Below are 16,129 nucleotides of genomic sequence, written 5' to 3'. Positions count from 1 at the left end.
CCCTTCGTACATCAGCTAATATCTCGAAGTGCTGTACAGAAACCCAGCCTAAAACCCCAAACAGCAAGCAATGCAGGTGTAGAAGCACGGCGGCTAGGAAAAACTCCCTAGAAAGGCCAAAACCTAGGAAGAAACCTAGAAAGGAACCAGGCTATGGGGGGTGGCCAGTCCTCTTCTGGCTGTGCCGGGTGGAGATTATAACAGAACATGGCCAAGATGTTCAAATGTTTATAAATGACCAGCATGGTCAAATAATAATCAGGAGTAAATGTCAGTTGGCTTTTCATAGCCGATCATTAAGAGTATCTCTACCGCTCCTGCGGTCTCTAGAGAGTTGAAAACAGCAGGTCTGGGACAGGTAGAACGTCCGGTGGACAGGTCAGGGTTCCATAGCCGCAGGCAGAACAGTTGAAACTGGAACAGCAGCAAGGCCAGGTGGACTGGGGACAGCAAGGAGTCATCATGCCCGGTAGTCCTGACGCATGGTCCTAGGGCTCAGGTCCTCCGAGAGAGAGAAAGAAAGAGAGAAGGAGAGAATTAGAGAGAGCATACTTAAATTCACACAGGACACCGGATAAGACAGGAGTACTCCAGATATAACCAACTGACCCCAGCCCCCCGACACATAAACTACTGCAGCATAAATACTGGAGGCTGAGACAGGAGGGGTCAGGAGACACTGTGTGGCCCCATCCGATGATACCCCCGGACAGGGCCAAACAGGAAGGATATAACCCCACCCACTTTGCCAAAGCACAGCCCCCACACCACTAGAGGGATATCTTCAACCACCAACTTACCATCCTGAGACAAGGCTGAGTATAGCCCACAAAGATCTCCACCACAGCACAAACCAAGGGGGGGCGCCAACCCAGACAGGAAGATCACGTCAGTAACTCAACCCACTCAAGTGACGCACCCCTCCTAGGGACGGCATGAAAGAGCACCAGTAAGCCAGTGACTCAGCCCCTGTAATAGGGTTAGAGGCAGAGAATCCCAGTGGAGAGAGGGGAACCGGCCAGGCTGAGACAGCAAGGGCGGTTCGTTGCTCCAGAGCCTTTCCGTTCACCAGACTACACTCAATCATATGACCTACTGAAGAGATAAGTCTTCAGTAAAGACTTGAAGGTTGAGACCGAGTCTGCGTCTCTCACATGGGTAGGCAGACTATTCCATAAAAATGGAGATCTATAGGAGAAAGCCCTGCCTCCAGCTGTTTGCTTAGAAATTCTAGGGACAATTAGGAGGCCTGCGTCTTGTGACCGTAGCGCACGTGTAGGTATGTACGGCAGGACCAACTCGGAAAGATAGGTAGGAGCAAGCCCATGTAACGCTTTATAGGTTAACAGTAAAACCTTGAAATCAGCCCTTGCCTTAACAGGAAGCCAGTGTAGGGAAGCTAGCACTGGAGTAATATGATCAAATTTCTTGGTTCTAGTCAGGATTCTAGCAGCCGTATTTAGCACTAACTGAAGTTTATTTAGTGCTTTATCCGGGTAGCAGGAAAGTAGAGCATTGCAGTAGTTTAACCTAGAAGTAACACAAGCATGGATTAATTTTTCTGCATAATTTTTGGATAGAAAATTTCTGATTTTTGCAATGTTACGTAGATGGAAAAAAGCTGTCCTTGAAACAGTCTTGATATGTTCGTCAAAAGAGAGATCAGGGTCCAGAGTAACGCCGAGGTCCTTCACAGTTTTATTTGAGACGACTTTACAACCATCAAGATTAATTGTCAGATTTAACAGAATATCTCTTTGTTTCTTGGGACCTAGAACAAGCATCTCTGTTTTGTCCGAGTTTAAAAGTAGAAAGTTTTCAGCCATCCACTTCCTTATGTCTGAAACACAGGCTTCTAGCGAGGGCAATTTTGGGGCTTCACCATGTTTCATTGAAATGTACAGCTGTGTGTCATCCGCATAGCAGTGAAAGTTAACAGTATGTTTTCGAATGACATCCCCAAGAGGTAAAATATATAGTGAAAACAACAGTGGTCCTAAAACGGAACCTTGAGGAACACCGAAATGTACAGTTGATTTGTCAGAGGACAAACCATTCACAGAGACAAACTGATATCTTTCCGACAGATAAGATCTAAACCAGGCCAGAACTTGTCCGTGTAGACCAATTTGGGTTTCCAGTCTCTCCAAAAGAATGTGGTGATCGATGGTATCAAAGGCAGCACTAAGGTCTAGTAGCACGAGGACAGATGCAGAGCCTCGGTCTGACGCCATTAAAAGGTAATTTACCACCTTCACAAGTGCAGTCTCAGGTTGGCACACCTCTATTTGTGTAGTTTCTCCCATATTTCTCTGCAGATCCTCTTAAGCTCTGTCAGGTTGGATGGGGAGTGTCACTGAACAGCTATTTTCAGGTCTCTCCAGAGAAGTTCGATCGGGTTCAAGTCCGGGCTTTGGCTGGGCCACTCAAGGACATTCAGAGACTTGTCCCAAAGCCACTCCTGTGTTGTCTTGGCTGTGTGCTTAGGGTCGTTGTCCTGTTGGAAGGTGAACCTTTTCCCCAATCTGAGGTCCTGAGCACTCTAGAGCAGGTTTTCATCAAGGATCTCTCTAATTTGCTCCGTTAATCTTGGGCTATCGAATTGCGCAAAGGTCTAAGGCACTGAATCTCAGTGCTAGTGGCGTCACTATAGACCCTGATTTGATTCCAGGCTGTATCACAACTGGCCGTGATTGGGAGTCCCATAGGGCGGCGCACAATTGGCCCAGCATCGTTAGGGTTTGGCCGGGGTAGGCCGTCATTGTAAATAAGAATTTGTTCTTAACTGACTTGCGTAGTTAAATAAAGGTTAAATAAAAAATTACTTATCTTTCCCTCGATCCTGACTAGTGTCTCAGTCCATGCTGCTGAAAAACATCCCCACAGCATGATGCTGCCCCCACCATGCTTCACCGTAGGGATGGTGCCAGGTTTCCTCAAGATGTGACGCTTGGCATTCAGGCCAAAGAGTTCAATCTTGGTTTCATCAGACCAGTGAATTCTCATGGTCTGAGAGACCTTTAGGTGCCTTTTGGCAAACTCCAAGCGGGCTGTCCTGTGCCTTTTACTGAGGCGTGGCTTCCGTCTGGCCACTCTACCATAAAGGCCTGATTGGTGGAGTGCTGCAGAGATGGTTGTCCTTTTGGAAGGTTCTCCCATCTCCACAGAGGAACTCGAGAGCTCAGTCAGTGACCATCGGGTTCTTGGTCACCACCCTGACCAAGGCCCTTCTCCCCTGATTGCTCAGTTTGGCCCGGGCGGCCAGCTCTAGGAAGAGTTGGTTGTTCCAGACTTCTTCCATTTAAGAATGATGGAGGCCACTGTGTTCTTGGGGACATTTAAGGCTGCAGATCTGTTTCTCGACACAATCCTGTCTCGGAGCTCAAAGGACAATTCCTTCGACCTCATGGCATGGTTTTTGCTCTGACATGGACTGTCAACTGTGGGACCTTTATATAGACAGGTGTGTGCCTTTCCAAATCATGTCCAATGAATTGAATTTACCAAAGGTGGACTCCAAGTTGTAGAAACATCTCAAGGATGCTCAATGGAAACAGGATGCACCTGAGCTCAATTTCAAGTCTCATAGCAAAGGGTATGAATACTTAGGTAAATAAGGTATTTTTCTTTATACATTTTTGCACATTTATCCTCGTTTTTAAACTGATTTTGCTTTGTCTTTATGTGGTATTTTGTTTAGATTGAGGTAAAAATGTATTCTATCCATTTTAGAATAAGGCTGTAACGTAACAAAATGTGGGAAAAGGGGAAGGATTCTGAATACTTTCTGAGACTTTCTTAGTCTGGAACTGCTATTGATAGCAATGATGTCAGCAAAACTCGAAGCACCCCTGTCTCTGTTCCCACCTCTGGGTGAGATTTTCTGGGTGAGATCAAGAGCTACTGAGTGCAGAGCCTGCTGGGTAATCAATACATCAGCAAACAAAGGACTTGAAGTCAGTATGATTAAAAGAAATCCATCGAAACCAAAGTGTTGTGCTATGACTAAGTCTCTTCAATTTAAATGTTTTTCTCGAGTGTAAAATCCATTTGATTATTATTTCTCCCCTAATTTCACTCCCTAAGACTCGATTAAAGAAAATGTTTTCGCTACGTGCCAATTGTTTTGAACAATGCCATTACGAAGTTCAACATGGATTATGAAGGACGAGGCTCCTCTGGGCATCACGTCCATGACCAACAAATGTTTCAAGTTTTACTGAGTATGTTTACATGCACACTAATATTTCAATATTAAATATATAATGATAGTAGGCAGACTATGGAATAGTCATGTAAACACCTTACTCTGCTTAATCGGTGTAAGGTCAAAATCGAGGTAAGCATACGCTAATTAAAACACCTGGTTTTCTCAGCAATCTTTCAAATTATTAGATGTACACACCTTAATCAGTGTTCCAGCTGTGTATTTGATCAGAGTATGTGCTAGCACCAGCCGAGTGAGCCTCCCTCCTTTAGTGAATTCGGAAACAACTGAAAAGTATGTGTAGTAGAAGTAGTAATCACATACAAACTTCATATGTGACCGACCGGCTCGATTCGGTCTTATGTAGCAAAATTTGAAATTGTATTTTTTACATAAAAATAGACAGCATCATACACTGTAGTTGAGAAACAATGGGAAAGTAATTTTGCTTTGAAAGTTGATCAACTAGTAACCCCACTTTTGAGAAAATGGCCCTTGAATGTTTTGGTACACCTACTGGAGAGCTCTTATTTGTCTACACCCATTCAGCATCATTCACACCATCTTAAACCCATCTCATTAAGGATTCACATTGTGAGGCCATGTGGTAAATACACGCTATATCAAATAAAATATTTGTCACATGCATAGGATACAGAAGGTGTAAATGGTACAGTGAACTGATTACTTGCATAGTAGCAATATCAAAAACAAAGTGTCCAGATAAAAATATTTTATCATTATTAGATCACGCTTACCTGACACACTTGTCTAAATTGATGGGTCATGTGAAGGAAATTCTATAACCACCCCCCAGCTACATCTAGCTAAGTATGGGTCACAATTGTCTAGACATGTACACATATTCATGAAATACAATAGATGGCTGTAATCACCCCCAGACATACCTGGCTAATTTGATGGGTCATGCAGTAATCTGGCCGAAGTGGAGTGTTTTGTTTAGACATGTCGCGAGCTGGCTAAAAAATGAACCGGCATAATCCCAACTCATATTATTACCAATACAAACATTGTCATAGCTGTAGTATGAATCTGCAGGTAGCTAAAGCTAACAAACTGGGTTCAATGTTAGCTACTAGCAATGCAAATGGTTTTCTGATTCGAATAATATTACTACATATTACTACATACATACAAGTTAACATTTGCTAACTAACTAACAGCACGCTTTAACTTTCTGACAAAATTAGAAACTTATACCTGAAAATGTAGCTAGACTCTTACCCATATACAGTTGAAGTAGGAAGTTTACATACACTTAGGTTGGAGTCACGAAAACTCGTTTTTCAACCACTCCATAAATTTCTTGTTATCAAACTATAGTTTTTGCAAGTTGGTTAGGACATCTACTTTGTGCATGACACGTAATTTTTCCAACAATTGTTTACAGAGAGATTATTTCACTTATAATTCACTGTATCACAATTCCAGTGGGTCAGAAGTTTACATACACTAAGTTGACTGCCTTTAAACAGCTTGGAAAATTCCAGAAAATTGTCATGGCTTTGTCATGGAGTCAATTGGGGGTGTCCTGTGGATGTATTTCAAGGCCTACCTTCAAACTCAGTGCCTCTTTGCTTGACATCATGGGAAAATCAAAAGAAATCAGCCAAGACCTCAGAAAATAAATTGTAGACCTTCACAAGTCTGGTTCATCCTTGGGAGCAATTTCCAAACGCCTGAAGGTACCACATTCATCTGTACAAACAATAGTACGCAAGTATAAACGCCATGGGACCATGCAGCCGTCATACCGCTCAGGAAGGAGACGCGTTCTGTCTCCTAGAGATGAACGTACTTTGGTGCGAAAAATGCAAATCAATCCCAGAACAACAGCAAAGGACCTTGTGAAGATGCTGGAGGAAACAGGTAGAAAAGTATCTATATCCACAGTAAAACGAGTTCTATATCGACATAACCTGAAAGGCCACTCAGCAAGGAAGAAGCCACTGCTCCAAAACCGCCATAAAAAAGCCAGACTACGGTTTGCAACTGCACATGGGGACAAAGATTGTACTTTTTCGAGACATGTCCTTTGGTCTGATGAAACAAAAATAGAACTGTTTGGCCATAATGACCATCGTTATGTTTGGAGGAAAAAGGGGGAGGCTTGCAAGCCGAAGAACACCATCCCAACCGTGAAGCACGGGGGTAGCAGCATCATGTTGCGGGGGTGCTTTGCTGCAGGAGGGACTGGTGGACTTCACAAACTAGATAGCATCATAAGGAATGAAAATGATTTGGATATATTCAAGCAACATCTCAAAACATCAGTCAGGAAGTTAAAGCTTGGTCGCAAATGGGTCTTCCAAATGGACAATGACCCCAAGCATACTTCCAAAGTTGTGGCAAAATGGCTTAAGGACAACAAAGTCAAGGTATTGGAGTGGCCAACACAAAGCCCTGACCTCAATCCCATAGAAAATGTGTGGGCAGAACTGAGAAAGTGTGTGCGAGCACGGAGGCCTACAAACCTGACTCAGTTACACCAGCTCTGTCAGGAGGAATGGGCCAAAATTCACCCAACTTATTGTGGGAAGCTTGTGGAAGGCTACCCGAAACGTTTGACTCAAGTTAAACAATTTAAAGACAATGCTACCAAATACTAATTGAGTGTATGTAAAATTCTGACCCACTGGGAATGTGATGAAAGAAATAAAAGCTGAAATAAATCATTCTCTCTACTATTATTTAGACATTTCACATTCTTAAAATAAAGTGGTGATCCTAACTGACCTATGACATGGAATTTCTACTAGGATTAAATGTCAGGAATTTTGAAAAACTGTTTAAATATGTTTGGCTAAGGTGTATGTTATCTTCCGACTTCAACTGTACATGGATGAACGCTTCACGGCATACTGGAACCATTTAACTTTGTAGCTACTTCTTGTTTGTCACTTCGGTTTACACTGACCGTGGAATGTGCAGAAGGCCCATTACTTTTTCCACCTGATCTGTCGATAGTGCCGGCTAAATTCAGGGCAACAATGTTGAGAAAAGTAACAAAACTTTTGTTGTTCTCGATGGATAATGTTAGATCTTTCAAAAATGGCGCGGTGGAAAGGACTGTCAACACATACTGAACAGCTCACGTTATAGACAGAAGCACGCTACATGACAGACCAATTGTTCTTCTTGCAAAGCATGTAAACGTTTTTAATCGGGCTATTATATTAATCTTACTATCCACAAAAATAGCATTAGTGTACATTTAACCGTACTCAATGTCAGATGCACAAATACAGTGAAATACTGTAGTGAAAGCAGTAGACATGTATAGGTAAGGTGACTAGGCATCAGGATATATGATAAACAGAGTAGCAACAGTGTATATGATGATTGTATGTGAGTGGTTGTGCGTAGAGTCAGTGTAAATATGTGTGTGTGAGCAAATGATGGCGTGAGTGTTTGTGTGTGTTATAGTGTCAGTGTGTGAGTGTTTAGGGCCCTGTGAGTGTGCAAAGAGACGGTGCGAAAATAAAATTGTTTGTGTAGCCATTTAGTTATCTATTTAGCTGTCTTATAGCTTGGGGATACAAGCTGTTCAGGAGCCTGTTGGTGTCAGACTTGATGCACCGGTACTGCTTGCTGTGCGGATGCAGAGAGAACAGTCTGTGGCTTGGGTTGCTGGAGTCTTTAGCTGTTCCGTGCCTTCCTTTCACACCGCCTGGTATAGATGTCCTGGATGGCAGGGAGCTCGGACCCAGTGATGTACTGGGCTGTCCGCACCACCCTCTATAGCGCCATGCTATCGATGGCAGTGCTATTGACATACCAAGCAGTCATGCAGCCTGTCAAGGTGCTCTGTGGTACAGCTGTATAACGTTTTGGGGCCCATGCAAAACCTTTTCGATCTCCTGAGGGGAAAGAGGCACTGTCGCACCTTCACGACTGTGCATGTGGACCATCTTAAGTCCTTAGTGATTTGGACACCGAGGAACTTGAAGAAACTGGGATGATTGAGTTTGTGTGCCATAACCAGCCTCTCAAAGCACTTCATGATTACAGATGTGAGTGCTACAGGGTGGTACTCATTGTGGCATGAAGCCTTATAGCATTTGTCTGGTAGAGAGGCATCATTGGGCAGCTTGGTCTTCCTTTGTAATCCGTAATGGACTGTAGCCCCTGCCACATGCAGCAGGCATTGGAGCCTGTGTAGTATGATTTTACCTCCTATATTGTCCTTTTGTTTGTTTTAATGACTCTGCGGAGGTCATATGTGGACTTCTTGTTCCTGTCCTCATCCGTAGCCTCAGGGTTGTTTGCGATATCCCTGTGTGCAGTAGCCCTGTCCTTTAGCGCCAACCTCCATGTTAATCCAGGCTTTTGATTGGGGAAGCAGCGAACCTTCACTGTGGGGACAACGCCGCCGATTCGTTTTCTAATGAAGCCGATGACAGGTGGTTAGCTCGTCAATGTTATATCGGCGGAGTCTCGAAACATATTCCAATCAGCGCTAGGAAAGCAGTCCTGTAGCAAAGTCTCTGATTCTGGTGACCATTTCTCACGTGAGCGAGTCACTGGTGCTTCCTGTTTGAGCTTCTGATGTACACAGGAAGCAGGAGTACAGAGTTATGATCTGATTTGCCGAATGACGGCCGAGAGAGGGCCTTGTATGCTTGCTTGTGGGTAGTATAACAGTGGTCTAGGTCTTAATCGCCCTAGTGGCGAAGAAGACTTGTTAATTGGAAGTTGGGCATCACATGTTAAACATTGCTGTCAATATTATCATGTTGGTTGTAAGAAATGAACAACTAGTGCTTATGTCTGGATACACTTGATTTGCAGTTAAGATTTGAATTACATTTAAAATGTAACAGTTTATTTATCATTCAGTTGAACAAAAAGTATAAACTCATAGACGCCTAATTTTAGTGCCAAAGTCCGACCCTTTTCAGTGAATTGTAGTTACATCATGGTCTGCACTACCTGTGATATTAACAATCCAATCCCTCTCAGTAAATGAGAGACAGTGTTTGAATGTGCGCCTTAGGGATTTAAGTTATTTTCCCTCGTTCATTGATCCACAGGGCTACCTGCTGCTCGAACTCCTTCAGTTAGTTAGTGTATGAATTGACGGTGCCGTCTTAATGCCTGATGCTCTGGTCTCCAGTGGACTATTACTGCCGATGTGACAACCATGCTGTCGCTGCAGGGCAGCCAGGGGGCTATTTTTAAGGGATGTATAATTCTTGCCTGAATTCATACACTGCTCTGTTTGCTACATACTTCAGTCCGAGACTGCCATCGTTGAAGTTGTTTGTGTTGATGTCAAAATGAGGGGTGTTGGACAAAACAAAGTCATCTCTGATTAGATCATGTCTAACTAATCAGAGGATCAAAGACACATTTTCAAAATGCAGCTTTACCCACGTGTGTCTTGGCTGTGGCCCAACCCATTGGTTTCTGGGAGGTTCAGACTAATTGCGGAGAAGAAACTAACGTCTGTGGGCGTGGCGTTTGGCCGGAGCAAGGAATTTTGGCAGCCAGGCAAGTGTAATTCATCTGAGCAGAATGATCTCCCAGTCCTGCCATAATTGAATACTGCTGGGAAACCCAACAATCTGCCACAAGCTGCAGATCTGTTCGCACACATCATTTTATTCCTTTGTTTTATGATCAGTTTATTTATTTGGGAACTATTTTATTCTCTCTCTATTTGTCAAGCATTAGTTGAAAGAGTGAGCGTTTTGCTTACCTGGTGGTTCTACACCAAAGGCAACTTTTGTACTTAAACACACATTTCACATGATCTACTTTAAACTTCTCAAGTATTCAAATGCATCCAGATTCAGCAGCTAGTTCAAACACTTGCTGATTGCGTGTACTCATGCCCTTATTCAACAAGTGAGCTAGCAATTTACCCCCTCATTTTGTCTGAGCTTGTGAGACTGATTTTGTTATATACAGTATATGCCACTTACTAGAAGCTTTTTCCCCATGCGACATCCCCCTAGAGTCTAAGTCGGGGGGGGGGGGGGGGGGGTTTAAGATGGTCATACCAAGAATCATCAGGCTATTTGATTTAGAATTTTAGGAGCCCTTTAGGTGTGTGTGTGTGTGTATATTAAAACATTATTTGATGGAACATTGAATCAGGCTTTACTGCCATTAGCCCATAGAAACACATTGAATAACAGATTCATACATGGAAAAATAGATAGTCAACAAAAAATATCTAAAGGACGTTTGTTTTCAAGTCTCTCTCCTATATCTGAGCGATATAAGATCATGAAACTACTTTTTAAAAAGTTTTACACATATTTAACCCCTTTTTTTATATGCACTAAACTACCTCCATACTGCCATTCATTTTTCAAACTGGTACCGGGCTACATTCAGTCGAGGCTTGTGGGCGTCCTAGAGCAAAACAACCGTTCGGATGCCAAACATGTTTTCATGGCCAATTTTCGGGACGTCTCATGGTCTGACAAACACTGCTGTAGCTCTGCCACCTTTCACCGCAGATGGGGCCGGCGGAGGCGGTGAATTGAGACGCAGCCCATGCAAAACTGAGATCTCTACTTTAAACAGGCAGATTTGTATGTGGATTTTTTTATTACGCTAGTTAGATTCATGGACATCAACTGTGGGGGGTTTGGTACAATGAGTGCATACATTTGTAGCATCTTGGCATTTCAAACATCTTAGCACTGCCAGCGCCAACCTCTTACCAACTAAGCCACTCAGGACCTAGATGAAAACATAGTCGCAGAAAGTGGTAGTTCTTGAAATGGGTCTACAGACTGAGATCCAATTGCTGCAGTGAGCTATTTTTGCAAATACAAACAAGTGAAGAGTCTTGAAGATGACATATTTTTGAAAATCAAAGCATTGGCCATAAGGCAATGTCCCCTTGACAGTCCTTATGCATTATGAGAGAAAAAGTAAGACCGAGAGGAAGCATGATAAAAGTACACCAAAGGGAAACCTGGATAACCATGGTTATAGAGTCCTCCTTGCAAAAGATCTGGCAGTATGGACATGGAGAGGCAAGCAGACAGGCAGGCGGGCAGAGAGACAAACAGGCTGGCAGGCAGAAAGCATTGAGTCATCCTGTGTCCAAGTGAGCTGCTCCCTAGGAGGGGGTTGCAAAAGTAGCCGTGTATACAAATCATCTTATCAGGCAGGCAGCAGCCATCTGTGGGAGATTTGATGGATTCTGAAGATTGGCTAAGGAAACACAAGTCAATTATACAGCATGGCAGGAGTTGCCCAGCAGCCCAGTCCTGAAGCTTATCACTAGAGTGGATTGGCTGTCTGTGAGCACCAATTCACACTGCTGCACATGTGATTGTTCTAAGAAAGCTATGCTTTTGTCTCCCCAGGCATTATGCCATATATAGTATACCCACTTTGCCTCAAACTGTTCCTCTGTTGTGGAGTTTATGCGTATTGATATAATTTGCAGTGAGTAAGCAGTTAGTACAATAGCATGTAAAATGACCATGACTGAGGCCATCAATGGACCCATGCAGATTTGCATCACAATGGTTGTCTGCGGTGCTTATAATAATACAGCCAATGTTCTATAGGAAAGAATGGTGCTAAAAAAAGGTCTCTCACTCACTGAAGAATGAAACACTTCTTGCTACAGCTATTGTGTGCCTTTTTAGTTCAGGCTCTATAACACAGTACTGTACAGTCGTGGCCAAAAGTTTTGAGAATGACACAAATATACATTTTCACCAGTCTGCTGCCTCAGTGTCTTTTAGATATTTTTGTCAGATGTTACTATGGAATACTGAAGTATAATTTCATAAGTGTCAAAGGCTTTTATTGACAATGACATGAAGTTGATGCGAAGAGTCAATATTTGCAGTGTTGACCCTTCTTTTTTAAGACCTCTGCAATCCGCCCTGGCATGCTGTCAATTAACTTCTGGGCCACATCCTGATCCACATTGTTTGTCCACCCGCCTCTTGAGGATTGACCACAAGTTCTCAATGGGATTAAGGTCTGGGGAGTTTCCTGGCCATGGACCCAAAATATCGATGTTTAGTTCCTCGTGCCACTTAGTTATCACTTTTGCCTTATGGCAAGGTGCTCCATCATGCTGGAAAAGGCATTGTTCGTCACCAAACTGTTCCTGGATGGTTGGGAGAAGTTGCTCTCGGAGGGTGTGTTGGTACCATTCTTTATTCATGGCTGTGTTCTTAGGCAAAATTGTGAGTGAGCCCACTCCCTTGGCTGAGAAGCAACCCCACACATGAATGGTCTCAGGATGCTTTACTGTTGGCATGACACAGGACTGATGGTAGCGCTCACCTTGTCTAATCCGGACAAGCTTTTTTCCAGATGCCCCAAACAATCAGAAAGGGGATTCATCAGAGAAAATGACTTGACCCCAGTCCTCAGCAGTCCAATCCTTGTACCTTTTGCAGAATATCAGTCTGTCCCTGATGTTTTTCCTGGAGAGAAGTGGCTTCTTTGCTGCCATTCTTGACACCAGGCCATCCTCCAAAAGTCTTCGCCTCACTGTGCGTGCAGATGCACTCACACCTGCCTGCTGCCATTCCTGAGCAAGCTCTGTACTGGTGGTGCCCTGATCCCGCAGCTGAATCAACTTTAGGAGACGGTCCTAGTGCTTGCTGGACTTTCTTGGGCGCCCCTGAAGCCACCTTCACAACAATTGAACCGCTCTCCTTGAAGTTCTTGATGATCCGATAAATGGTTGATTTAGGTGCAATCTTACTAGGAGCAATATCCTTGCCTGTGAAGCCCTTTTTGTGCAAAGCAATGATGACGGCACGTGTTTCCTTGCAGGTAACCATGGTTGACAGAGGAAGAACAATGATTCCAAGCACCACCCTCCTTTTGAAGCTTCCAGTCTGTTATTCAAACTCAATCAGCATGACAGAGTGATCTCCAGCCTTGTCCTCGTCAACACTCACACCTGTGTTAATGAGAGATTCACTGACATGATGTCAGCTGGTCCTTTTGTGGCAGGGCTGAAATGCAGTGGAAATGTTTTTGGGGGATTCAGTTCATTTGCATGGCAAAGAGAGGGACTTTGCAATTCATCTAATCACTCTTCATAACATTCTGGAGTATATGCAAATTGCCATCATACAAACTGAGGCAGCAGACTTTGCGAAAATTTATATTTGTGTCATTCTCAACTTTTAGCCACGACTGTATATAACCTTTGTGTCCACATGGATGTGATACAGGAGCTGCTTGTAAGCTCATCATGAGTTTGATCGCTATACGTAATTGGGCAGAGGTCAGGGGTATGTCGTGTAAAATTCTGACTAGTAGAGAAGTCACCTGGCAGCCCTATACAGTTGTATTGATCCTGCCTGGCCCACCCCACTGACCAGAGGAAATGAAGGGGAGGCGGGCGTGCCGATCGTTGCTCACCAGGATCGTTAGGGCATCAGCGAGCGGGGACTGTGGAATCACTTATTCTCTCTCTGCCCATTTTCCACATATCAATATCACAGCCTTGGCTCGTCACACCCAGTATCACCGTGATAGAAGGGCCCTAGATGCCAACCTTTTTTTCTTTACTTCCTCTCCTCACTTTCTTTCTTTCTCACCCCCCTTCAATTATCTCATTGGAGGTGAGCCTTTTATTCTCGTTCTCTCTGCTTTTTGTTCCTGTGAACATGGAGTCAGGGACAAGGAGACATTTGGTGGCCAGGGAAGAAAGGCAGCAGGAGACGGTCTCCTTCACAGCGCCGACTGAAGTTTAGATAGATCCCACTGTTCTCTTCCATTCACATATCAAGCATCAGACACCCCAGTGATGTCTAACCTGGCAGCCGTGTGTTAGTGTCATTAACTGCTCTTACACAGAGAAACTGATCCACTACAGGATCACATCAGCTCTTTTAGAAATCTTCTGGAACTGTAATTGACAATCGGGACGCCACTCGTATCCCACTTAGATGTACCGCTTTCTAATTTGGATCGGAGCACAAAGTCCTTGCATGGGAGAGATATGAGTGCTAAGTCTTTGCCACTCGGTTATTAGGGAAAGTTAAAGCTTAATGCATTTGACATGATAATCTAAATACTCCCACTGCGAGCTCTTAAAGTGGAATCACATGCTGTTTAAAAGCGCAGCAAGTCGGGAAAGATTTGTCAGCCCTTGTGAGATGCCGATTTTTAAAGGCCCAGTGCAGTCAAAATGTGATTTTCATGTGTTTTATATACAGTGGGGAGAACAAGTATTTGATACACTGCCGATTTTGCAGGTTTTCCTACTTACAAAGCATGTAGAGGTCTGTAATTTTTATCATAGGTACACTTCAACTGTGAGAGACGGAATCTAAAACAAAAATCCAGAAAATCACATTGTATGATTTTTAAGTAATTCATTTGCATTTTATTGCATGACATAAGTATTTGATCACCTACCAACCAGTAAGAATTCCAGCTCTCACAGACCTGTTAGTTTTTCTTTAAGAAGCCCTCCTGTTCTCCACTCATTACCTGTATTAACTGCACCTGTTTGAACTCGTTACCTGTATAAAAGACACCTGTCCACACACTCAATCAAACAGACTCCAACCTCTCCACAATGGCCAAGACCAGAGAGCTGTGTAAGGACATCAGGGATAAAATTGTAGACCTGCACAAGGCTGGGATGGGCTACAGGACAATAGGCAAGCAGCTTGGTGAGAAGGCAACAACTGTTGGCGCAATTATTAGAAAATAGAAGAAAATAGAAGAAGTTCAAGATGATGGTCAATCACCCTCGGTCTGGGGCTCCATGCAAGATCTCACCTCGTGGGGCATCAATGATCATGAGGAAGGTGAGGGATCAGCCCAGAACTACACGGCAGGACCTGGTCAATGACCTGAAGAGAGCTGGGACCACAGTCTCAAATAAATCCATTAGTAACACACTACGCCGTCATGGATTAAAATCCTGCAGCGCACACAAGGTCCCCCTGCTCAAGCAGGCGCATGTCCAGGCCCGTCTGAAGTTTGCCAATGACCATCTGGATGATCCAGAGGAGGAATGGGAGAAGGTCATGTGGTCTGATGATTCAAAAATAGAGCTTTTTGGTCTAAACTCCACTCGCCGTGTTTGGAGGAAGAAGAAGGATGAGTACAACCCCAAGAACACCATCCCAACCGTGAAGCATGGAGGTGGAAACATCATTCTTTGGGGATGCTTTTCTGCAAAGGGGACAGGACGACTGCACCGTATTGAGGGGAGGATGGATGGGGCCATGTATTGCGAGATCTTAGCCAACAACCTCCTTCCCTCAGTAAGAGCATTGATGATGGGTCGTGGCTGGGTCTTCCAGCATGACAACGACCCGAAACACACAGCCAGGGCAACTAAGGAGTGGCTCCGTAAGAAGTATCTTAAGGTCCTGGAGTGGCCTAGCCAGTCTCCAGACCTGAACCCAATAGAAAATCTTTGGAGGGAGCTGAAAGTCCGTATTGCCCAGCGACAGCCCCGAAACCTGAAGGATCTGGAGAAGGTCTGTATGGAGGAGTGGGCCAAAATCCCTGCTGCAGTGTGTGCAAACCTGGTCAAGAACTACAGGAAACGTATGATCTCTGTAATTACAAACAAAGGATTCTGTACCAAATATTAAGTTCTGCTTTTCTGATGTATCAAATACTTATGTCATGCAATAAAATGCTAATTAATTACTTAAAAATCATACAATGTGATTTTCGGGATTTTTGTTTTAGATTCCGTCTCTCACAGTTGAAGTGTACCTATGATAAAAATTACAGACCTCTACATGCTTTTTAAGTAGGAAAATCTGCAAAATCGGCAGTGTATCAAATACTTGTTCTCCCCACTGTATATATTTCCACACTATGAGGTTGGAATAGTTCTGTAAAATTGTGAATATGATAATGCCCTTTTTAGTGTAAGAGCTGTTTGAAAAGACTGGCAAGAATTTCAGCCTGTTTTGGTGGGAT

At 43.7% G+C, this 16,129-nt stretch overlaps 1 protein-coding gene across 2 annotated transcripts in view; it reads left to right on the top strand.

The window, feature by feature from the left end:
* The window catches only part of LOC139570750 (tight junction-associated protein 1-like), a 157,359-nt gene that overhangs the window by 131,589 nt on the left and 9,641 nt on the right, over positions 1 to 16,129 (top strand). The window lies entirely within an intron of this gene.

This window comes from Salvelinus alpinus, chromosome 3 (genome assembly GCF_045679555.1).
Source record: "Salvelinus alpinus chromosome 3, SLU_Salpinus.1, whole genome shotgun sequence".
In the NCBI taxonomy this organism is placed as follows: Eukaryota; Metazoa; Chordata; class Actinopteri; order Salmoniformes; family Salmonidae; genus Salvelinus; species Salvelinus alpinus.
Note: the sequence above shows the minus strand (reverse complement) of the source record. Positions and strands in the feature narration are given on the sequence as shown.